Source organism: Pezoporus flaviventris, unplaced genomic scaffold (assembly GCF_033815535.1).
Source record: "Pezoporus flaviventris isolate CSIRO_AGI_PZ_B2104156 unplaced genomic scaffold, CSIRO_AGI_Pfla_v1 ptg000002l, whole genome shotgun sequence".
Taxonomy (NCBI): Eukaryota; Metazoa; Chordata; class Aves; order Psittaciformes; family Psittacidae; genus Pezoporus; species Pezoporus flaviventris.
Genome location: NW_026892550.1, coordinates 39,720,410 through 39,745,740, shown reverse-complemented (window position 1 = coordinate 39,745,740; position 25,331 = coordinate 39,720,410). Strand labels below are relative to the sequence as shown.

Below are 25,331 nucleotides of genomic sequence, written 5' to 3'. Positions count from 1 at the left end.
CTCCCTGGTGAAGTAGGTGAAAAGTGAAATTACCCCTTGTCCTGTCACTACAGTCCCTAATGAAGAGTCCCTCCCCAGCATCCCTATAGCCCCCCTTCAGAGACTGGAAGGCTGCTATGAGGTCTCCACGCAGCCTTCTCCAGGCTGAACAGACCCAACTTTCTCAGCCTGTCTTCATTCAGGAGGTGCTCCAGTCCCCTGATCATCCTCATGGCCCTCCTCTGGACTCGTTCCAACAGTTCCATGTCCTTTTAATGTTGAGGACACCAGAACTGCACACAATACTCCAGGTGAGGTCTCACAAGAGCAGAGTAGAGGGGCAGGATCACCTCCTTCGACCTGCTGGTCATGCTCCTTTTGATGCACCCCAGGATATGATTGGCTTTCTGGGCTGCAGGTGCACACTGAAGCTGGCTCATGTTCATTTTCTCATCATCTTCTTTTCCTAAAATTTCCAAAATCTTCCAAAATTTTACATTGAAAGCCTCTTTATAACAATATTTACTCATGTGCTCAGTTTGCAGCCATTCATACAGAAACAGTTATGATTTAGTTGCCTTATGAGAGTCCATATATTCTTCAAGCTGACCTTTACCACTGAGATGGGGGAAAAATACTCTGTTCAAACTATAATTGCAAAGAAGATTGAATCAGTTTTCTATTGAAACAGATGAAGCATAAGTACAATATATTTTATTTCACTAAAGAAAACTCTGCTTGGTAAAATTCTACTTAGTATACACTCTTGATTTAAAATGCAGTTATTGAATAAATTTTGTAGGATGCAGTCAAACACAATTTAGTCTGCTCAGCAGAACAACTGAAGCTAATCTAGTCTTGAAAGTTTTGGAACTTAGAAGTGGTTTATGCTGCAAGATGCTCAGTTATACTTAAATCACTATTTTACTAATTAATAAAAAGAGCAAAATATCATAAAATTATAAATTGTCTCTTAAGCTATTGATGCTATAGCATTAAACTCTTTGTGTTTCCAAATCTGCTAATTTATGCTCAATAATCTCCAATACTTCTATTGCAGTCAAACCCTCAAATATTAACAGGGATAGCATTCAAACACACATCCAAAACTCTGAGGCAGACAGTCTTACATAAGCTGAATATGCAACTTCTTTGGACTTTAGCTATCACTAGTAAATTCAACGTATATTATTCTGTAAGCAAAAAGTTCACAGAATTGCTAGTTATCCCTGTGGATGATCTAATCACCCTGAGTTGGAGACTATTTCTTCCAATCCTTGAGAAAATGCAATGCAAAACTCCATCACCCTTTTTGCTCCTGCTAGTGCTTTTCACACCCTTGCAAGTCCAATATTTTGTGGAAAACAAACTAAAACCCAGTTCTGACACCTTCCTTATAAATATCTAATTATGATTAATATGTTCTACAATACCATGGTGTTTCCTCTCAAAGTTTATTATGCTTTCTAAATTTTTTCAGCAGTTCATTAGTAATGTAAATTTTGTTCTCCACCTGACTCTTCCTTTGAAATTATTGGACTAGGAGAAATGCTGCTATTATGAGAGTTATATATACATATATACTAAGCACTAATTTACCTCTCCCCATGCTGCACTTTTCACAAACAGAAAACACTGAAAAAAGATCATTTTATACACAGCCAATTCCAAGCTAGCATCTATATGAGGACTGAAAATTTAAAATTCAATAGAAGAATGCCCTATTTTAAACTGTATTTGCACATAAAATTAAGAAATTTTCCACTTTTGAATAAATGTTTCCAAAATTCCTCACCTACTATACTCTTGTTCAGTGTTATTAAAAAGTGACTAGCCATGATATCTGGCATTAAGAAGAGAGACATAATCCATTTGAAAATAGAAGCAGTCCATCCTGATAAACTGATTAAATCAACTTAATGCAACTACAAAGTACAATAAATGAAATCTTGTATACTAGTTAGATCACTGTGTTCCTCCTATCTTTAAGAGAGGAGGCACATCAGATATTAACCAGGAATTATTTAAAAGGTCATTTTCAACATATCGGATAGTAGTACTGTCCCTCAGGACATGTCAGTCTTCATCTTTTACATACTATTAATCTGAAAAAATAAAATTAATTGTCTGTTTTGTGTGGATCAGATAAAAAGCATAAGTTCTTCCACCATATTCAGTGTTATTAATAGGTTTATAATACAGCTACAGTAATAAATATAAACCATGCTCCATTGCCTGTGACTTTGAGGACTTCATTGTACATACTGATAGATGCAAATACCTGCTAGGAAAGAATAGAAACCACAACCCTTTCTTAAAATGATTTTATCTACCATTATGGTTTCACGGCAGAAAGGAATATGCAAATTTTGGTGTAAATAGGGATTATTATATTACATGAGCTTTGAATAAGGAGCAGAAGTTTTAGCCAAAAGTATGTTTTCTCCCATTAGTCTGCCTCTACTATACCACACCCCTGTGCCCCCACATCTTCACATGCAGTCCAAGTCCTCAAAAACCTCACAAGAGATATCTCCAAGCTGGCTGTGTTATCACACCTGCAAGTTCTTACAAAGTAATCACAGTATCAGATTATCTCTGTGAATACAGCCATACTTCATATTTAGCAAAGTTTGTCTTTGCTAAAATGCGATGCAGAATGCAGATCACAGTGTCATGACGGCAGCTCTCACCCCTGGGACCTGCTGCCAGCTTCCACACACAGCACACTTTATGCTGTCAACCTCCAGTTCTCCTCCAAAAGTGGCAGCCACACTCTGAACCAGAGTTAGGAGGCCACCTTAACTACATACAGCAAGCTTGGGGCTTGCAACAGCAAAACACTGTGCTGCCACAGCAGCACACAGCTCGTAATCTGTATACCGATTTGTTCTGTCTCTTACTTTATGCAGCTTCAGCCACTGACTACACATGCACACACTCTTTGTCCTTCACCCACTGAAAGAGGCTGGCACAGTAATTTTGGAACAGCCAATGATGCTGCTGACAGCTCATGGGCTGGAACACACAAGCACAGAATAACAGTTTTTTAAACTCTGATGAAAAGCACTCACCATGCCAGCTGAATTCAGCCTTCTGCTGACTCCTGTCCATCTTTCCCTGACTCCATTCCTGATTTAAATTGCAAGATTATCATTCCACACAAGCAGAAGGTGGAATACAGACTATTGTGCTCCTTATCTTGTACTACCACACTTGGTCTTTGTGTAGACATTACAAACATGTCAGGTGGCTCTGAGATGTATCCCTGAGGACCCCTCCATCATGAGCAGCCAGCACAAGGACCAGGCTTTCCCCGCTCTTCACTGTTAGAACTCTCTCCCCCCTCACATTGCTTGCACTACCACATGCTGTTGCACAACAACAGAAGCCCAGAAAACAAGTGTCTGTGGGGGAAGCAAACAAGCTATATCTGCCCAGATGCAAACCCTAGAGGAGCTTATTCAGAATTAGGCCTAAAAGCTTACAGGTGGCTGTTGTAAGCCTGGACACAACTGGCCTGAGTGTAACGGGGGGGCATTTCTGAAAGGCCATGACACCTGGAATGTGTCATGGACACTTACGAGGTTAAATCTTTGCTGCTAACTTCATGCTCTAATTGAATCTTACCATTTTAAGTACATTTATTTGTTTAAAGGAGAACACCAGATGTCTCACTGTCAGCGACACAGGTTTCAGTGAATTATAATGAAAGAAGAAATGGCAATTTTAAGCCTTTTTTATCATGTTCTTCACATGATCTCACAACCGCAATCTCAAAACTTCAATCTCACAATTTCTTTAATAATACAGAAAGCAGAACAAAATGAGGGAACTATATTTCACATCTCTCAGGAGGGATTTTTTTAATAGAACTGAGTTGTGTGTGCTGATCTTACTTTCCCCGAAGACTTCAGTATCAACCCTGGGAAACTGGTGTTTTTACCATCATTAATATATACAAGATCTTGTTTGTGGAAGTTATACTGTCAGCAAGGCAGTTCCTTTCTTCACTCATTAAGACAGCTTGTTACAGCTGGTTCCTCAATATCCTAGAGGATTAATGTTTATCATCATGACAATATCTGAACCCATGGGAATTAAACTAATGTATGTTACTAAATCAGAAATATAAAATCTGCCATCTTAGAAGCAGGAAAATACTTTGCTACTGTTAACATTTTACAACATTTTTAAAGTAACACCTAACATACCATTATGTAACTGTGTGCTCTGGGCATGCTACAAAAGGTAAATATTTTGGTTTTCAAGTTTTCACTTAGTTACATAAAATACTTAAGTAAAATACTGCAAACACAGATTAAATATAAGAAGAAACAACAGCTGTTGATGCTTCCATTGCGTACTTTTAAGAAAATCATTGCATACTTTTGAGCAAATGTCATTCTAGAGAAGGCAAAATGGCCACTCAAATTTGTTTTTTTAGAAAAGGTAAGCTGCTGAATTAAAGACTAAAGTGCCTCCATATTTGCTATGACATGCTAACCTACCACCCTTCTCCCTTTTGTTAGTCAAGGAAACTTGGAGGTTTGGGAAAACATTAGTTACCAATAAAAACACTGAGGCCTTGGTATTATGGAACTCCTTGAATGAATGCTAAACCATGATAAGCCTACCATTACTCAAACTACCATGATAATTCAGAGAATTTCTTTCTACTAAATAAGTATTCTGGTTAATATTGTCATCTTGTCCCTTTACACCTATGAAGCTTGCTAGGTTGCTCTATTGACGTGCTCTAACCAACAAAGATGGGTCCCATCTTTGTTACCCAGTGAAAGGAGTTTTTAAGCTTGTTTAAACCAACTTTAAACAGCTGGTTTAAAGTCAATCCACTGGGAGACTGTGGCTCAAGACCACCACGAAAATGGCAAACATCAGAACAGATAGGTTTGGGAGTTTTACCTCTGCTAGGGTTTGAGATAACAAAAAAATTACAAAGGACAAAAGAGGGTGCTAAAAAAACAACATGCAAAAAGGTATGGTAGTTTTGGCTCAGCAAAGTAGTGTTTCAGCAGCCTTCACAGCATGGGAAGATAGGTAGAGAGCATATCAGAAAGAAACGTGATACGGGGAAGTCTGACATTCAAGGAACCATGAGCTCCCTGCTTCCTTAAACACAGATGAACACTCAGCAGGATATGAGTACACCATGTTGTAATTGAGAGTATGCACAACAGTACAAACAGTAATAGGAAATATCAAATCATCAGACTGCAGAGAACAAAAGCGTACAAGAATTTTGGTATCATTGCATTGAACCACAGTTCAATCAGTAACCAAGAGGACTGATGAATGTTGCAGCTATTTAAATAAGCAAGGACTTTTTTCTAGCTGAGGGCAATCTGTCGTTATCCGGATTGAACCACAAATATATTTGCCCTCTGGTGCTCTCCTCCAGTGACCGCATTAATATAATTAAGTCAACTACAGATGAAACCCTGACCTAATTGAAAACATGAAAACAATTCTAAAAATAAACATTTAGTATGTTGGGTCACGATCTTATTTATAGGACTTAGTAACAGTAAAGTTCACAAGAATGCAAACAAAACTCTAAAATAACTCCATTAACTAAAATTAATTAAATCCAAAGTTGCTTGTGAATGTCTTTTAAAAAAAACATGTCTAATCATACAGATACACAGAAATAATAAAATAGAGGAAAGTGTTCTGTACTTGAAGATCAAAAATAGTGATAGGCATTTTCTCTTTTTAATTTAACTCTTGAGGAATTTTTCACTTCTTTTCTTTCTTGCTTTGCAGTGACTTGACACAAAAGTCAACTTTCTTCATGAACCTGAAGTCAGCATAGTCACAAAGAAATACAGAAAATTGCACTTGTTCTGTCAGTCATAAAGCTGGCTTGGGTTGCTAGCGCCATGTGTTGTGTTCAATAACTTTCTTAGATCCATCAATTAGGGAAGTGTCCAAAACCTGTCAGCTTATCTGCAATCTTTGTGAATGCTATGGGAACAAGTTTGAAGATATCTTTGGCCCCAATTTAAATTGAAACTCTGATGTCTGCTAAACTTGCTGCTTCACTTGGACATTAAAGTCCCAGTGAATAAAAGAAGGATCTTCTTCCCTTATGTAAAATGAAATGAATAGTCTTGAGTAGAATGAAGCAAACACTTTGTCATACCTGATGAAAAAAAAACTTTTTTGACTGTGACAGCTGACTTGGTCTTTTGCATTCTAATATTTATAGTAAATCACATTCCTTTTTCATTGAACAACTGCAGCCTTCTTTAAATTTGCATAGATACTTTTAATAAAACAATGCATTTCTTTTATTGTTTTATCTTTACTCACAATCCTATTCTTAGCATCAGAACCTTCATTTCCTGCTATGTTTTAACTGCCTTATACTATTTTACAAAGTTTTACTGCTTATGGTTTTATACTGCTCCAATATATCTACTAGACAAAAGCCTTCCAAATGCATACTGGAAAGCTGACAGCAAAATAGAAAACCTACAGTGTCCTGATGAGCTTGTAGCTAAAATGGATTGTAAAATAAGATTTTTCAATTATTTAAAAAATTATCACATCTAAGACTGGAAGAAGGACAATACAAAATAAAAGATGGAGTAACTACTATGGGGTGATGAAATGCTCACTATGCAAAAGAAATGAGTTTTGGACTCTCCTCCACCACCACTGTATAATATAAAAAAAAATTTTGTAAACATCTTCAGTTCTATTTATAAAATAGAAATACAGGGAAAATAAAATGTAAAATTTACTGGAACTAATGCTCTGACCATCTATGGTGGCAGGAAACACTAACAGGACCCTCTTAACAGACAAAAATTACATTTCAATAAGAAATGAAAGTTCAGATGGCTTAGGTACAACCATCACCAGACACTGCATAACACATCCGGTATGAACTGTCTGTACAAGCAAGAGCATCTCTTTTCTCATACAAAGTTATCACTCTGAAACTACAATCTCCACAGTAATCACCCTATCTCCCTGAGACGTAAGATTGTCCTCCATTTTTCATCCCTCCCTGACAATGTTCTTAATTCTGAATCAACCACTGGGATTGTCTAGGACACCTTTGTGAAGTGCAACACTCTATGACAAGGAGCCAGGAGATGTGTCTGAACATCATAAGCCACAGATGCCGATCAGATAATGGGTGGCAAATGTCCAAGTACTGCAGCTACACACAGGCCCTTTATTGATGAATCAATTACTGTCTGCATGAATGTATTGTCAGTGCTGACTCAGGTAAGCATCTCTACACAAATAAAATTGAAAGCTCCTCTTGCCTCTGTCTGTATTTTGAAGGTCTAGGAATGCCTGCCCTTCAGCAATTTCAGATGCTTCTTGTTACCCAGGTGAGATTTTCTGCAAACCCCCAATGATTAATCAAAACAGAAAAAGAGGTTTTTGAAAGTTATTTTGCAGATTATATATGCAGAAGAGTTTTGCCTTGTTCAGCAACATAGAATGCAAACTATTACATTTATAGTCTTGCAGCTCTTATGTGACTACTAAACAGAGAAAAGAGCCTCAATGGAAGCTATTCAGATGAAAGAAAGCCTCTGTTGTTTAATTAATCACATTCATATTAATAAGTTTCAAATAATCATTCCAGTATTCTCAGAATCTCCGATTTCGGTCCATGGTGGAAAAGCAAGAATACCCTGCCAACTGATAAAAGTGAAAAATCCACCTTTCTTTCTCAACTTCAACATCTTAAGCATACAACTGCATTAATGTGCAAAATCTGTATGTTAATGAAGACAGAGAATAACAATTTCTGTCCTTCAGAGCAATACAGTGCACAGATCATCACAAATCACACCTGTTGACAAGCCCAGGTCAAGCCTTTTCTCTTTGCCTTCTCCAAAAAATAAGGCTTGAGACTGAGTTGCTCCTAAAGCACTAGAAAATTCCATCAGGAAGAGGAGAGTGCCAAGGATAAAGGCATACTGAAGAGTCGGGTTCACTGTTCACTGTTACTTTTATTGGAGTTGGGTAGGAGATGAGGGGGAGGGGGAAGATGCTAAAGAAGGATTGGGGATATCACTTGTAGCAGTGCATACTGCTAATGCTCCCAAATTTCTCACTTAATAAGGATTACCAATACTCAGTGCTGGCACTGCAGCTGGTGGCCACAATTTCCCAGTGGAACACTTGGAAACAAAAAGAAAAAGCAGAGCCACTGCTGCTCTCTCCCAATAGTTGGCTGTTTTGGGCAGCCTCCCATGCTTAAAGCCAGCCCAACTGACAGCCCAGTGGTGCTGCTAGGTACAGCATGGCCTGTAATAGTACTACAGCCTCAGAGTTCCCCAGAGTTCTGAGTATGCAATATGATAACACACAACATATATTGGAAAAATGAGAGTAGTGTCATTAAAAGAATCCAAAATCATCCCTTATTTTCAAAGTTACTTGAATTCTTTGAACATCAGCCACAAAAAATACCTTTTTTCACATTTATAGCTTGCCCCAGTTTTGGCTACTCTAAAAGCCCAAGGGAGGTGCAAATCTACAAATGGGATATTTAAAAACTACTCCAGAATAACCATTTTATAGAAAGCCAGGCAAGCCAGCCCTTTTCAGCTCTGTTTTTGTTGGTTTTTTTTTTAAACCATAATATATCAGATATACGATATAAAATATCAGACACATGCCTGGGAGGATAAATGTAGCTATAAGACTGTTTGCTTTACAGCAATCTCTTTCTAGAATAACATTCCCATAAGACTTTCATCACCCACTTGAATTTATACCATAAGGACAAAGTATCCCAGCAGATGCCTTGACAGAAAAGCTCAAAACTATGCCTTGGGGGGTTAGGGGAGTGGTTACCTGCAGCTCAGTGACTGAAATCATAGCTCTGTGCTATTCTGTTCTAATTTATCTTGGACAATTACTGTTAGAGCCTGCTATATGTCCAGAGTAACACACTGCTCTGAATTAGTTTTACATAAGTTTGAACAGAGCTGGCTTGCTCTATGGAGAGCTCAGGCTGATCTTAGGCCACAATATACCAACTGATAGCTAGTTGAGCTGGAGGGCAGTGGAGGAAAAGGTTAATTTCTGGTCAGAAATACTGGTCAGTATATGGTCAATAGAAGGAAATGAAAGAATGATCAATGGGTATAACAGGGTGAGAGGGATAGCAGTGGCCTCAAAACAGATCAACTAATACTCTTCTAAAAATTCACTTCTCTTTTTATGGTATAGTACTTTCTCTTTGTAAGTTGTATCATCACAGAAAGTTTTTTATTTTTATGAAAGCTGTACTAATATTTTCTAATCACAATTCCAGTACATGTTGATTGATATTTCTTAGCATTTTAATGCAGCTTTATTTTCATTTTCAGGTTTGGACAAACTGAATGATGTCTAAATTGGTCTTTAAGTAAAATACTTAAATAATTATACTATTTATAGGGTCTGTGCATGACACCTACTTTCTCAATATCTTTACACATCACAGGAAAATCATATTCACTTCAGCAAGACAAATAATGTTTTTAAATCATTCCACCAGTTCCATTTAGTGATTGACCGCAAAATGATGGATTAATATAGTTTAATACTTCTACCTTTTGTTTTCATGGTAGGTATTGGAGTCCAGTAAGGACTTACCTGTTTAGCTACAATGTGAAGATACATAGCTTACTCTGTGATTCATGGTTTTACTTCCCCTATAATGTCAAGGTAAGTACAATAAACTTCAAATCAACATACTTAAAATATAACTGTTTAAGTTATATAAGTGCTGTTTAAGCAAACTTAGTCACATGGGTGTCTGTTTTTACTGTTGTGACTATAAACTTGCCCCTGAATGCCACAGCAACACAGAAGGCTTTTCTGCTGTTGGAACACTGAATCATCTAGACAGAAGTAATAGGTTTTCATCCTGCAGATGACATGTGCAAAGTTTTGTGTTCACTGTGTGACATTAACTTCGCTTGACGTTGTATCGGTTCTAAAGCAGCATTCTAGGTTTTAGGGGGTTTGTTGTTTAATTGCAACAGGAAAAACAAAAGTTAGACTGAAATTGTGGGTCATAATGACCCTTGGTAAGCATCCAGTAATTTAGGAGCCTTCATTAGTAATACCAATTTTTATCATTAATATTCTTCTGTTGTTAGAATGGCCAGCTGACTATAATTTCATAATATTTCCTGCAGATGGCCAGAAATAACATGCATGCAAGGATAAAGAGAAGCAAGCAAATTTCAAAACGATGTCATGATCTTCACTGCAGAGGTGTTCTTGTAGCAATTAAGTGTGGAGCTGCACATATGGTGTCTCATTTATCCTCATATTTTTACTGATGCAAGCCTGCTATGATACTATTAATGTAAATGTAAACATACCAGTTTTCAGTCAGTCTGGGAACACAAAAAAGTGTGGTTTTTTTTTTTTCTTCTCCAAAAGTAATTCCACTTTTTTTTTTTTTTCCAACTAGAGACTGGGAGAAAGACAAGTAGCCACAGTGTCACAAGTTCAGCTATGGTGGACTTCCCTTCTTTGTGTCTTTAAAGGAAATAGCTACCTCGTTATTTTACTCTCTTTTGGTGAGTCATGAGTAATGTTTTTTTCTCGTTTAGGATTATTTCATCAATGTTATTACTCTTAGCAGATGCTATGACATCCAGCAAACAGGAACAGTTTTTCTACTGGCTATGTGGAAGGCTTCTTCCCTCTGCCTAAGTATTTTACAAAGATTACACAGGAAAACTGAAGCACATAATTACTGCTGGACATAAATACCACAAATAGAAGGAAGTTAGTTATACATTATATCTATCTTACCAATAATTCTGATGCAATTATTGGAGAACTGTGACACTAGTCAAAAACAGTGAAAACTTCAATGATTATTGGCTTACAAACCTAATCTAAATGCAGGACAAACAGTATACTGAGAAGCTGCTTGTCCCTAAATATTCACTGACAAGAGTGACAGCAATAAAGACACTGAACTGGGTCTTACAGGGATATTAATGGATATAAATCAATCTGCCATGGCATCCTTTTTGCAATATTTTATACGCAACACTGAAACACTTTTTTGGAAGAGCGCCAACTTAATACTTCAATAAGGCAAATTTCTAGGATTCAGAATTTCTATGCATGCATACAATCTACTGTTCACTTTCTTTATTAGAAAGAATAACAAAGGTACAAGACTCCCTGCTTACAGTTTCAGCATTCAGAGTTTCATGAACAGATCTTAAAGTTTTCTTCCAGCATTTACACATAATTTCAGGAACAAATACACTGTTTATAAAAAATGCAAGACTAAGTCACTGAATTTGGACCTTTTGTCTCTCACAAGGAAAGCAGACAATGGTAAAGCCAACGTTCTTAGCCATATGACTTCATACAGTTCATGGAGAAGTCAGATGTAGCACAATGTCATAAAAACACTCCCAGTATAGTCAGCAAATTATATAACAAACTTTCATTTATATCTCTTTGTTAATATGAAAGCTGTTTTAACTCAGAAATTATAACATCAGGGATGTTAATTTTTTATATTGATTTCTGAGGCTTTGGAAATATAAATAAAATATTCAGTATAGCTTTATTAACTTTTTATATACATACCACATCACTTTCTACAAAGACAAGCATGGAAGCCATTTTTTAAAAGTTTATTTATGCATGGAAGAAATTACTGGGAACCTAAAGCACTGGATGAATATGACTATCATTCTGAAAAGATATAAAGGACACAAATATGTTAAAATATTAGATTTTTGGTCCATAAGGGACACAAATTTTAATATCTGATGCCTAAAGCACTCTACTAATGCTTCAAATGAAACCCCTAAGGTAAAGCTAACCTCCCCCCACTCCACTGACTGCAACAAGAACACACAAATGTAGACTGTTCAAATATTTTTGTGACAATAATTCTCTAAGCATAAAAGAGAATCAGCCTATTATTAGACAGTAGACTAAAATGTAATTATAGCTAAGCAACACAGTTTAAAATCACTTGAAAAACTGTTTCCAGTTCCAGGAATAATTAGCATAATACAAAAGTTAAATCTCAGGAGTGATGTTAATTATGCTTTTCTTTCAGTGTCCCAGGGAAAGAACTAAATCAGCCTATGCATCAATGTGCAGAACATTTTTAACAGACTATTACTGTTTATTAAAAACAGCCTGGGGCAAAAATCATAAAATCTAAAATAGAAATCTAATATTCATGTGGAAATACTACCAATACTAATTATTGCTGGGTTTCTGAATTACCTAAGAATATAAAAGGAGTACAGTGGAAGAGAGAAGAATAACATGTATGTTAGAGAGGAAAAAATTTAAAACCACTACTTTAACTTTGCATTAGACTAGCTGAGATTCATTCACCTTAAAAGGCACACTAAATAAATGCAAAATATGATCAATCTTCAAACTATCATAACCTGGTGCTGCGTCTTGTGGTTAATTTTAAATTAGAATTATCTCTGTCAGAGGACTTCATAATATGGAAGAACAGCAATGTGATGAACTGTATTTCAATTTGAAAATGAGCACTCAAGATTAAAAACATCGATTTCTCACTGAAGATGAGGTTATGGCTAACCTTGGCTGCTGCAAGGAGAGGAAGGGCCCATGTGACTTAATTCCATTTTACAAGGACAAGCCAGAAATACTGTCAGGAAGACCCCCTCTTCCTTCTCTGTGGCCTTTCCACTGCTGAAACAGATGATGAGCTGAACTTGTTTCTATCTTTAAACAAAGTGAAGAAGAAAAGAAGGACTCAGTGTTAAAATAAGATGTTACATTTTAATATCAGTTTTTGTACTCCTGTAGGGCTAACTGAGCAAACACTTGGAAATTACACTGGTTTTCTGAGCATTTTCTGAGCATTCACCTCTCAGACTTGAGGAATACCTGGCAACACTGAGGAAATCTGCCTTTACCAAAGGTACTTGGTCTTAGTTTTCATTCTACAGATTTAACAACCAAATCACAGAATCACAGAATGGTTGAGGTTGGAAGGGACCACTGGGGGTCATCTAGACCAATGTCCCTGTGGGACCACCCCTCATCTATACAGCCAGCTATCCTATCGTAAAAGACAATCAGGTCGGTTAAGTGTGATTACCCTTTCGTGAATCCATGCTGACTACACCTGATCACCTTCTGGCCTTCCCCATGCTTAGCGACAGCCTCCAGGATGAGCCATTCCATCACCTTTCTACGGATTGAGGTGAGGCTGGGTGGCCTTGTAGTTCTCAGGATCCTCCTTCTTGCCATTGCTGGAGCCTGGGATGACATTTTTTTTTCTTCTAGTCCTCAGGCACCTCTCCTTATTGCCATGACCTTTCAAAGATGATCAAGAGTAGCCTAGCAACAATGTCTGCCAGGTCTCTCTGCACTTGTGGGTGCACCTGGGCCATGTATCTGGATGTCAAGTTTGTCTAAGTTATCTCATTTTCTCATTTCTAAATCATCTCATGACCTACACCTCCTCAACAAACTGAAAGACTTCCTTTCTCCAGACCTTCTCCCTGGTTTCCTAGGTGAGGGATTCCTGAGGGCTGGCCTTGACATTGAAGATTGAAGTAGATATTCAGTATCTCTGCCTTCCCTGTGTCCTCTGTCACCAGGGTACCTGCTCCGTCCAGCAGCAGGCCTACATTTTCCCTAGCTTTCCTTTTACCTTTCATAAAAAGTGAATAGTCTCCAAGATATTGTACAAACTTTGTCTTACAAAGGCTTCTGCCTTTTGCTGTATTAAGACTCAATCCAGACCCTTAGAAGATAAAAATGAGACACTGTTAGAAATGGTGATACACCAAAATAACTGTCCTTCTCATGAAAGCAAAATGACTCATTCAGTCAGCTGATCGGAGCTAGCCTAGCTAGAGCCACAGCCGGCACGCTTCAGCGACCGCGAGGGTCAACGGAGATTAGGAAAATCAGAGGGGATAGCGCAGAGACATCGCGATTCCCGACATCTCCCGATCCCCGACATCTCCCGATCCCCGAAGCCCCAGCAGCCCTTGCGAGAGAGAGGCTGACGTAGCGGGGGGCGTTCCCAGGGTGACGGTGACCACGCCCCTGCCGCTTGCCCTGAAAGAGCCTCAGAGAGGGCAGCGACGTCGGTGGCCACTAGGCGCAGGGAGGAACAAGCAGGTCGTGTTGCTGACCCTGTTGCTGGTGTCCCAGACTGCTGACCAGTATGGTCGCCTCCAGAAAGAGAGCTTGCAGTAAGGTGACTACAGCAACTCAGACAGAGACCCTGTCCCAAACCGTGGCTGTTCAGGTCTCTGGGTGCAGGGAGTGCCAGAGCCTGCTGCTGCCGGGGGAGGGAGGACAGCATTCCACCTGAGTGAGGTGTGAGCAGGTAGAAGATCTGCTTAGCCTGGTGGCAAGACTTAAGGAGGAGGTTGAGACACTGAGGACCATCAGGGAGTGTGAAAGGGAGATCGACTGGTGGAGTAACTCCCTGGCGGGCCAGTTGGAACGGTTCCAGGGAGATACCCCCCAAAAGGGGAAGGACCCCCTGCCCCCTCACACAGAGGGGGATGGCCCGAGGCAGCCCCTGCCCTGTAGCTGTTGCGCAGAGGTAGGGGACCAAAAAGACGACGAGGGTTGGAAGCGAGTTCCAGTTCGACGTCGTGGGAAACCCTCCTCCCTTCCTGCCCTGCTTCCCCAGGTGTCCCTCCGTAATAGGTTCGAGGCCCTGGATCTTGAAGGAGAGGTAGGTGAGAATGTGGGGCAAGGCCAGCCCACAAGGCCACATAGGAAAAGGGGGTCGACTTTGCACCTCAAGACTGCCTCTGTTAAGAAACAAAGAAGGGTCATTGTAGTAGGGGATTCCCTTCTGAGAGGAACAGAGGGCCCGATATGCAGAGTTGACCCTCATCATAGGGAAGTGTGTAGTCTGCCTGGAGCCCGGATCAGGGATATCACCAGGGCGCTCCCCAACCTGGTGCACCCGACAGACTATTACCCGCTGCTGGTCTTCCAGACAGGTGGGGAGGAAGCTGCTTCCTGCAGTCTGAGGGGGATGAAGAAAGACTACAGGGCCTTGGGGCGGATGGTGAAAGAGTCTGGGGCTCAAGTGATCTTCTCCTCACTCCTTCCATCTTCCACTGATGTGGGAAGGAATGGGAAGATTCAGTTCATGAACAATTGGCTTCGAGACTGGTGCTACAGGCAGGGCTTTGGATTCTTTGATAACGGCTGGTTTTACAGGGCACCAGTCTGGACAATGACAAGTAAGAAAGGTTTATCTCACAGAGGCAAAAGGATGCTGGGGCATGAATTAGCAGGGCTCATTTGGAGAGCTTTAAACTAGATTCGAAGGGGGATGGGGTTGTAGCTGGGCTTGCCCCAGTGGGGCAGCGCTCCAGAATTGATGAAGACTGGGAGGCCTCCTACAATCCTAGGGTGAAATTGGTGTGCTCAGCTCGCTCCCTGAAATGCCTGTACACCAATGCGCGCGGCATGGGAAATAAGCAGGAGGAGTTGGAAACCTGTGTTAAGTCAGGAGACTATGATCTGGTGGCAATTACAGAGACGTGGTGGGACAGCTGACATGACTGGAATATAGTCATGGAGGGCTATGTCCTTTTCAGGAAAGACAGGCCAGCCAGGAAGGGTGGTGGGGTCGCTCTTTATGTGCGGGAGGAACTACAATGCACCGAGTTCTGTCCAGGGACAGATGATGAGCGAGTTGAGAGTCTGTGGGTGAGAATTAAGGGGCAGGCTGGCAGGGGGGATACTGTTGTAGGTGTCTGTTACAGACCACCGGATCAGGGTGAGGAAGTTGACGAGGCCTTGTACAGGCAGCTGAGAGTGGCCTCACAGTCACAGGCTGTGGTCGTCGTGGGGGATTTTAACTTCCCTGATGTTTGCTGGAAGGACCACTCAGCAACCCAGCCGCAGTCCAGGAGGTTCCTCCAGTGTATGGATGATGACTTCCTCCTGCAAATGGTGGATGAGCCGACCAGGAGAGGAGCGCTGCTGGATCTCATCCTCACTAACAAGGAGGATCTGGTCGAAGCAGTAAGGGTTGAGGGCTGCCTTGGTTGCAGCGACCATGAGATGGTGGAGTTCAGGATCTTGTGTGGTAGGACTAGTAGAATACCAAGTAGAATTGCAACCCTGGACTTTAGCAGGGCAAACTTTGGCCTTTTCAAGCAATTGCTAGGGGAAATCCCATGGGCAAGGCTGCTTGAAGGTAAAGGGGCCCAAGATAGTTGGTTGACATTCAAGGACTGCTTTTTCCGTGCTCAAGATCAGAGCATCCCGACACGTAGGAAGTCAAGGAAGAGGGCCAAGAGACCTGCATGGCTAAATAGGGAATTGCTGGGTATGCTCAGGTGGAAGAGGAGAGTTTACAGGTCATGGGAGGAGGGGCTGGCCACTTGGGAGGAATATAAGGCTGCTGCTAGAGGATGTAGGAAGGCAGCTAGGAGGACTAAGGCCTCCTTAGAATTAAACCTGGCAAGAAGGGTCAAGGACAGCAAAAAGAGCTTTTTCAAATACATGGCAGACAAAACTAACACCAGAGGTAATGTAGGCCCACTGATGAACGGGATGGGTGCCCTGGTGACAGAAGATACAGAGATGGCAGAGTTACTGAATGCCTTCTTTGTCTCTGTCTACTCTGCTGCAGGCAGTACTGAAGAGCCCTGTACCCCTGAGACCTTAGATGAAGTCAGGTCAACGGAGCGGTTTGCCTTAGTCGATGAGGAATGGGTTAGAGAACAGTTGAGCAATCTGGACCCATAAATCCATGGGTCCAGATGGGATGCACCCGCGGGTGCTGAGGGAACTGGCGGAAGTCATTGCTAGACCACTCTCCATCATCTTTACCAAGTCTTGGGAAACGGGAGAGGTGCCTGAGGACTGGAGGAAAGCAAATGTCACTCCAGTCTTCAAAAAGGGCAAGAAGGAGGACCTGGGTAACTATAGACAGGTCAGCCTCACCTCCATCCCTGGGAAAGTGATGGAACACCTTATCCTTGGTACCATCTTAAGGCATATCAAGGATAAGAAGGTTATGAGGGGCAGTCAACATGGCTTCACCAAGGGGAAATCATGTTTGACCAATCTCTTAGCCTTTTATGAGGAAATAACACGGTGGATGGATGATGGCAGAGCGGTGGATGTGGTCTACCTTGACTTCAGCAAAGCATTTGACACAGTCTCCCACAGCATCCTCACGGCTAAAATGAGGAAGTGTGGACTGGATGATCAGGTAGTGAGGTGGACTGCGAACTGGCTGAAGGAGAGAAGCCAGAGAGTTGTAGTCTATGGGGCGGAGTCTAGTTGGAGGCCTGTAACTAGTGGAGTGCCTCAAGGGTCAGTACTGGGACCGGTATTATTTAATATATTCATCAATGATTTAGATGAGGGAATTGAGTGTACTATCAGCAAGTTTGCTGATGACACTAAGCTGGGAGGAGTGGCTGACACGCCAGAAGGCTGTGCTGCTATCCAGCGAGACCTGGACAGGCTGGAGAGTTGGGCAGGGAGTAACTTGATGAAATATAACAAGGGAAAGTGTAGAGTCCTTCATCTGGGCAGGAACAACCCCAGGTTCCAGTATAGGTTGGGAAACGACCTGTTAGAGAGCAGTGTAGGGGAGAGGGACCTGGGGGTCCTAGTGGACAACAGGATGACCATGAGCCAACACTGTGCCCTTGTGGCTAAGAAGGCCAATGGCATCCTGGGGTGTATTAGAAGGGGGGTGGTTAGTAGGTCGAGAGAGGTCCTCCTTCCCCTCTACTCTGCCCTGGTGAGACCGCATCTGGAATATTGTGTCCAGTTCTGGGCCCCTCAGTTCAAGAAGGACAGGGAGCTGCTGGAGAGAGTCCAGCGCAGGGCAACTAAGATGATGAAGGGAGTGGAGCATCTCCCTTATGAGGAAAGACTGAGGGAGCTGGGTCTCTATAGTTTGGAGAAGAGGAGACTGAGGGGTGACCTTATAAGTGTCTATAAATATATAAAGGGGGAGTGTCACGAGGATGGAGCCAGGCTCTACTCAGTGGCAAACAATGATAGGACAAGGGGTAATGGGTACAAACTGGAACACAAGAGGTTCCACTTAAACTTGAGAAGAAACTTCTTCTCAGTGAGGGTGACGGAACACTGGAACAGGCTGCCCAGGGAGGTTGTGGAGTCTCCTTCCCTGGAGACATTCAAAACCCGCCTGGACACATTCCTGTGTAACATTATCTAGGTGTTCCTGCTCCGGCAGGGGGATTGGACTAGATGATCTTTCGAGGTCCCTTCCAATCTCTAGCATACTGTGATACTGTGACAATGTAGAAAACAACTTTAAAATTAGCATGGCGCATCTTTTTTTTTTTTTTTTTACTTCTGTACAATAGCTTATTTTCTGCTGTATTAATAGAAAGATGGACTGTTGCAAATATAAAAGATAGTTATATGTGAGCTGATGATTCACTTTTGCATTTAGCTGTTACACTAGAGTGCTCTCAGAAAGCAGATACTAGTCTTTTCTGTTTATATACTAAATATGTTTGAACCTTGCTTAAAAAAAATCTGATGGTGCCAAACAGTTTCTTAAAAGAAAACTTAGATTTTATAACTTTTCCATGTAGAGAAACAATCTTTAAAATTATATATAGTTGTACTTGGTGCATTCTCATCTAGAGTTCATACAGGGAACAAACACACCCTAGGAGTGATAGCCAACGTAGGCATTTTTATGCTGGTCTTGACTAAAGGCCATATTGCTATGTTTTCCTGGAAAAACAGAAATCCTTATAAGGCAACTTATGGAGATTTTTCCTAATCTAATTTACTTTTCTTCTTCAATTATGTATATATATTTTGTTTCTATATGTTGATACATGTTGCAACATTTTTTTGAAGACTGATCAGCAACATCTTAGTCAGACCACAGCTATAGTACTATGTCTTGTTTCAAGCCTCAGTGCAAGAAAACTATGGATAAACTGGAGCAAGTTCACCAAAAAGGCAATGAGTATATACTGAAATAGGGAGGTTCAGACTGGATAAGGAATAACTTTCATAGATATTTTTCCCACTTTTTTGCAGTTCATTTAACCTTTTTCCTAAAGAAGTCTTCTTGGATATCATAGCATTTTCACATATCCAATACTTCTGTTGCTCCTGTTTCCTGTTATCACTAAAAAGGCCATTAACTGCCACCAAATACAGTCTTCATGAAAAAGCATCATATATATAATCATAATATTGGTAGCAATATATTCAGTCTCTATAGAAACAAAAGACGGGGTTGTTTCTTTTTGACTGCTCTTCCATATGAATTATGATTTCCATTGATCTGCCACAGTGCTGTGAAAGTGGTTTGTTTTTTCTTTCTTTCATAATAAATATGATTCACAAAGTTTAACAAAACCCATAAGTAACATATTACTATAGTGCTGTTTTAAATGAAGTTTATGAAAGAAAATATAAAAAAATACAGAACTTGAAATGTTCAACTTCAAGCATCTCATCATCTGCAAGCTATTCGAAAAAGTTTATTTCCAGTACCTGTCATGAAATAATAAAATTTTCTACCTGTTTTTGTTTCATTACTCATTATTTTCTTGACAAGTGATTAAAAGTATAATAATTTACATATTATTTAGGATGACAGTTCTCTTATAATAATGAAAATACGTACAGTCCAGAGCTACAACACAGAAAACATCTAAAATATTTGGGTTTTAATGGCAGCAAAAGAATGCAAAGTAATAATCTAGAAGTTCCTACCACTTAATAAAAGAGCATTTTTAGTAAGGAATAACATTTTATCTGATTAATGCTATGAGCTATTTTAAGATTATTTTATTCCTTTTTGTAGGTATTAAGAACTTCTTTATGAAGAAACCAAAAATGATTTCAGAAAGTTTTAATATGCTGATTTAAAAATTATAGTGGCTTTTAACACAAGAACACCCATTCACTGATAAAAATATTTCAAAATTACAATAAGCCTTACTTAGAAAAATGAGAAAAAAGCTCACTCTGCCAGGAAAAGAAAGAAGTATTTTAAATATCGTTCATCTTCCAACTAACATTTTCAAGTACTTCATTATACAAAAAAGTCTTTCTGAAGCCTGTGCTGAAAAGCACTGCTGGACACCAATCTCAATTAATTCAAATGCAAATAAACCCTGAACTTCAACCTACTTCAAGCAATCAGTGCAAGCACTGCCAACTCTCCCCTTATTTAACTCTTTAGAAGTTCTTATTTTCTCAAGATATGCATAACTTGGCAATGCAGGCAAATAATTCACCACTAAGTTCATTTAGTGTATGGTAGAAAGAATGATTCATTGAACAGACTTACTATGATCATTTCTGGGTAGTAAGGGTAAATACGTGCATAAACTTTGTTGTCAAATAGATAACAAATACATATTTTCAAGTCATTGCCATATCCAGGTAGTAAGAAATCATGACTGGCTAGACCATAACAGTCTGGCTGATTTAAACTTATTTCATTACACCTCTTAGCCGATATATTCAGTTCTTATCACTGGAAGTATCAATGACTAGAAGGAAATGAAATTAGGAGAATATTTGCTGTTCTTCTGCCATGCTATCTGTGCAGAAATGTCTTTATCTGCACTGGTCCATCGAATGAAGACATGTCTGTTAATAAATGTGAGTACTGGAAAGGAACCTGCCTACTAGGAGACAAGGCTTTGTAACTGTAGGTTGCTCAATTAACCTAAAAAAAAGAAAAAAGAAATTGTAAAATAGCACAAAAGAGAGTTAGCCTCTGGGTTTGATTGCTCTTGATTACTTCCCTGGGCACTAGTAATCTTTGATATTGGTATTAGATGGAGTTTCATATAGCACTGTTTTCAAAGGTGCTGGTCAATCACAATTCTTATTCAACCCACAGCTTTCTCAATATCTCTTTACTATAAAGTTTCAACTTATTGTTCTTCTAATAACTTAAAAGGGTGTTCTTTGTCTTTTCTGTCTACCAAGAAGCAAGGAAAAGAGCACTGTATTAAATACGTATAACATCCTATGCAAAGAAGTTCTCAGTCTTTTTATTTGTTGACAGCAATTCCTTATGATTAAAACAAAAAGAGAAAAGAAAAAAAAAAGAAAAGCTTGAACTATAAAGCAGGGTTAAAGAGATTTGCAAATAAACTTGTTAATCTATTTGCTTTAAAATTAAGTAGCACAGTAGGACAAGCTACACTGAATAATTAACAATTATTTTCCTCCTTTTGCTTAGAAAAAACAAAGTCGAAAGTGGCATTTGTTTCATTACTCCCCCTTGAACCCATGATTCACTCCTGTGATATTTAATGTCCTGAATTATCTCATACTATTTGCCAGTCTTGAGAAAAATATTCAGAATTGGCTAAGTTTCATTTGACCTCTTCCCTTTAAAATTTCTAAGCCAAGTTCAGAATTGTTAAAAAGTGGAACTATTGGTATTGGACCTCCACTTTTTTATTTATGCTTGAAACTAACAAAATCAAGCAGAGGCTAGCTTTCATCATTATTTTATGGTCTCTTAAGAATATGAGAAGGTTGACACAAAGTTTACAATCAGTTTCTAAAATGTTATATAAAAAACTGTTTAGAACTGTGTGCATCTATCCCAAAGAGAAGAACAGGAGGGAGGGAGGTGGAAGTTTGCTATTTATGAGAGACTTCATTATGTGATTGTAAAAGTTCTTTTTTCTAGGGTTTAATATCTGTGGATTTTACAACAAATACTGAGGATCATTGGATAAACTCACACACAAAAATATCTGCATGACAAACCATCATGATTAGGTAGATCTAGAACACACCTAGATCTGAGCAACCATATTATTTGAGTTTTACTGAGTCCTATTTACTACCAAAGATAGTCCAATAAATAGCCAAATGATCCACTATCAAATATAAGCTTAGGATGTCTGCCAGGTTGTATGTATGTTGATACTGTAAATGTATGCCCTCACATGCATATCTCTGTGTGTTGATCAGTGTAAGCAGGGTCTATAAAGCAGCACTTTAAATAGGGAGCTTCCCTAAATACTCATTTTATGGCAAGACTCCTCCCCAGGTTTGTATTAGTTCTGCAGTCAGCTGTTAGGTCAAGTCATTAGAATCCAGTTTTCTGCAACTTACGAATGGTGGTGTTCAAGGTCTTGGAACTGTGCACTATATAAAATCACATCCCTAGAAGTATACAAATATGCTTGAAGGATTACTACTGAAAAAAAAAAAAAAAGACTATTTCTAATTAGGACAGTTAACCAAAATGGCTATGGACCACACTTGATGTTTATACATATATATACACACATCATATATACAAATATATATATACAAAAACCCCTACCATTTTATTGAAAAATAGCAGTGCCATTTTACTTCCTTGACAATCTACATATCATTTCAAATCTCCATTTTTTAAATGTGATTGAAAATAAAGGAGCCCAATACGAATGAAGGGAAAACATTACATAGAAAATAATACCAGATATAAGACATAAATTTAAAAGTGAAGAATTAATGTCTTAGTATCAAAGTTTATCATCTGACTGATGCTGGTAAAATGACTGATCTCAGCAAGATCAATGACTTTTACTCATATAATGATGGATATAGTCCCTTTGCAGTTAACAGGACTCTGTGTATGAATAAAGACTACTGAAGTGAACAAGAATTTGCAAATCAGGCCCTGTACATTTACACTTAAACATCAAAAGTTTGGCCATATAATTAATAGGTTGGGGCTGTTTGGGTTCTTTCTTTTTTTTTTTTCAGTTTGGGGCTCGGTTTGGATTTTTTCCTGTTTGTACCACATGCTTCAAAATTAACTTTTCCCAAACATTTTTGTAACGTAACTTTAGAAAGCAAGTATCTAGAATCTTCATACTTCAGAAAGTATAATTATTTAAAATTATACCTAAACGTGTCAAAGCAAATTAATATTCATGTCAATGACAGCCAATAAAAGCTGTCGAAGCTGACAGGTAGACAAGCAATGAAGGTTTGCAAACAGTGCAAGTGCTGGGTAATAAACTTTCCCCACCATTTGAGAAAGGAAGGCAACAGCTGCTTTACAGAAACAGCTATAATGGGTTGGGGGTGGAGGGCACAGAGAGAGGAGGGAACAGTAAAAGATATGTATTTCCTAATTCCACTTAAACTTAATTAAAGCCTTGGCAATTTAAACTACTTTCTCCTCAATTTGAGAACTAGTCCTCAGTAGTTCTGTGCTGTTGCTCAATAGCTACCTTTATATTCTAGCTGATAAAAATTTTCAGTAAAAACAACCCACCTTAATTTTAAATAAATGATGCAGGAGTACAAAATAGTACCATATAATATGAAGCAAGCCTCCTTTCATCAGCTTCATCTCATCAGCAAGTTACCTCACACAGTTCAGACATGCTAGCACTTGTACAGGACATCTATGTAAGGAAACAATTGTGGATTAGATCTCAGTTCCAAAGAAAATTCATCACAGCCACACGAGTATGAAGTGATACATAACACTAAAAAATAGAGGGTGAGGACCTCATTCACCTGCCTGTTGTGTTCAGCCATCTCAGTAGCACTGGCTACAAGCAGCAGCAGCAGCCCATTCCTTCTGGAATCAGCCTTAATCTCTGAGTGGTGAAAATCCCTGTGTGGTGCTCTGTGTGTGCAGAAATCCCTGCATGGTGCTGTGCTCTGCCCTGTATATGTAGAAATCCTTGTGTGGCACTCAGCTCTGCATGTGCAGAAATCCCTGCGTAGCACTCAGCTCTGTGCGTGCATAACTCTTACCTCACAGGAGCAGTAGAAAACCCCTCTGTGAAGCAGAGCGCCCTACCAAGCTTGCAAAAGGTTAAACACTGCCAAAATAGGAAGATATTTTGTCTGCCCACTCTTCCCACTTCCATTCAATTACCTACAACAGCAGTCCTATAATGCAACGTAATGTGGTACTATTAAATCAGGAATTCGAAGTTACACCTAGCTGTAGCCTGGAGGAAGGCCTGACATTTGTCAGTCAGTATCGAAGGAAACAATCCTCAACTTTCACGGGCACTTGCACACTACATTGACCTTGGAGGTTGAAGTGGAGATGATCCCTTTCACAAAGGTGCTCTTTCACAAGTTCACAGTGTTACAGCATTAAATTGTGCATTGAGTAACAAGGTATCACTGTCCTTCTGTCACACACACATACGTGCACGCACAAGAACACAGAGCAACATGAGGCTGTTTTTAAATCCTCCTTAATTCCTACTTTGCTCTCCACTTCCCAGAATGACCTTACGTACCCCTCCTTCCCCCAGACAGAATCGGCTAGAGCTTTTTGTGTCCCCCAAAGCTGGTGTTATTACAAAGCATCTTCTACAATGTCCTCTGATGTCTTTCTATAATACACAAGGCTTCCGAAATAAAATATTTTCAAACATTTAAACATTATCCCGCCAGCAAGTTTTGAAGAAAAATAAGCCTCTAACTTCACATTTGCGATTCGTCTTTTGTTTACAGAGCTCTTTTCACCGAAAACTGCACACCTCCTTTCCAAGCGTTGCCCCTCCACTGACCTAAAGGCTAACTAGCTCCCAACTTTGCTCTACCTTTAATTGCCAGCTCCTTCATTCGTTCGCCACCCCACCACCATTTATATGAAGATATCAGCTATATAACATACATATGTATTCTTGCTTACCTTACCCAAGACTCACTAAAGTCCACAGGAAAGGAAAACAAACCCCGCCAGGTCCCCGTGCAAGGACCGCGGAATGAGGAACGCTTCTCTGTTTCACAAAGCCAAGAGTGGATCCAGCAGGGACGCCGCTAGCCCGGAGAAAACTCGAAGCGGCAGTTCCCAGCGCCGCTTCCGGCCGAGACCGGTGGCGGTCGGAACCCCCCGGCCCCGGGGCGCCGCGGGGAGGCGGCGCGGGGCGCCCGCCCTTCAGCACCCGCAGCGCCGCGGACAGCACCGGCCCCGCTCACCGCCGCTACTGCCGAGCTCGACTGCCGCCTCCACCGCCTGCCCGCGCCGCCGCTCGGCTCCGCACCGCTCCGCTCTGCCCGGCGCGGACTGCCCCGCCTCCGACCCGCCCCTGGCCCGCCCCGCTCCCCCACAGCTGCTGGCATCACCCGCAGTCTGCTGAAACTTGCTCTTAACTCCCCCCCATCTTCAAAGTCATTGCTGTCCCATCTCTTTTTATGGGGCGGGGGAAGCAGTACCTCGTACTTCACCCTTTCCCCTCATCGGAGGGCTGTTGACCTGACGGAGTCCTGCGTTTCCCCACTCCGGTCTCCCCTTCTTGGGGGCATCGCCCGGTTCCCTGCCCTCCTGCCCCCACAAAACGCGGTAAACCCCATCCGCTTCACGAGCGGCAGCA

General features: G+C 40.3%; 1 protein-coding gene and 1 long non-coding RNA gene across 4 annotated transcripts in view; one reads left to right on the top strand and one right to left on the bottom strand.

Annotated features, from left to right (window-relative positions):
• The window catches only part of FSTL5 (follistatin like 5), a 317,762-nt gene extending 292,765 nt beyond the window's left edge, over nt 1–24,997 (bottom strand). For 2 of the 3 annotated variants that reach the window (XM_061475634.1, XM_061475650.1), the window contains exon 1: nt 24,650–24,997. The gene's annotated coding sequence lies outside the window, so the exon portion shown is untranslated. The remainder of the gene's footprint in view (nt 1–24,649) is intronic. The other variant, XM_061475640.1, reaches the window with a different exon arrangement.
• Nucleotides 7,128–12,789, top strand: LOC133275381 (uncharacterized). The gene is made up of 3 exons (XR_009745490.1): nt 7,128–7,242; nt 10,448–10,556; nt 12,451–12,789. It is a non-coding gene; the product is annotated as an uncharacterized LOC133275381 (long non-coding RNA).
• Nucleotides 24,998–25,331: the final 334 nt, after the last annotated feature.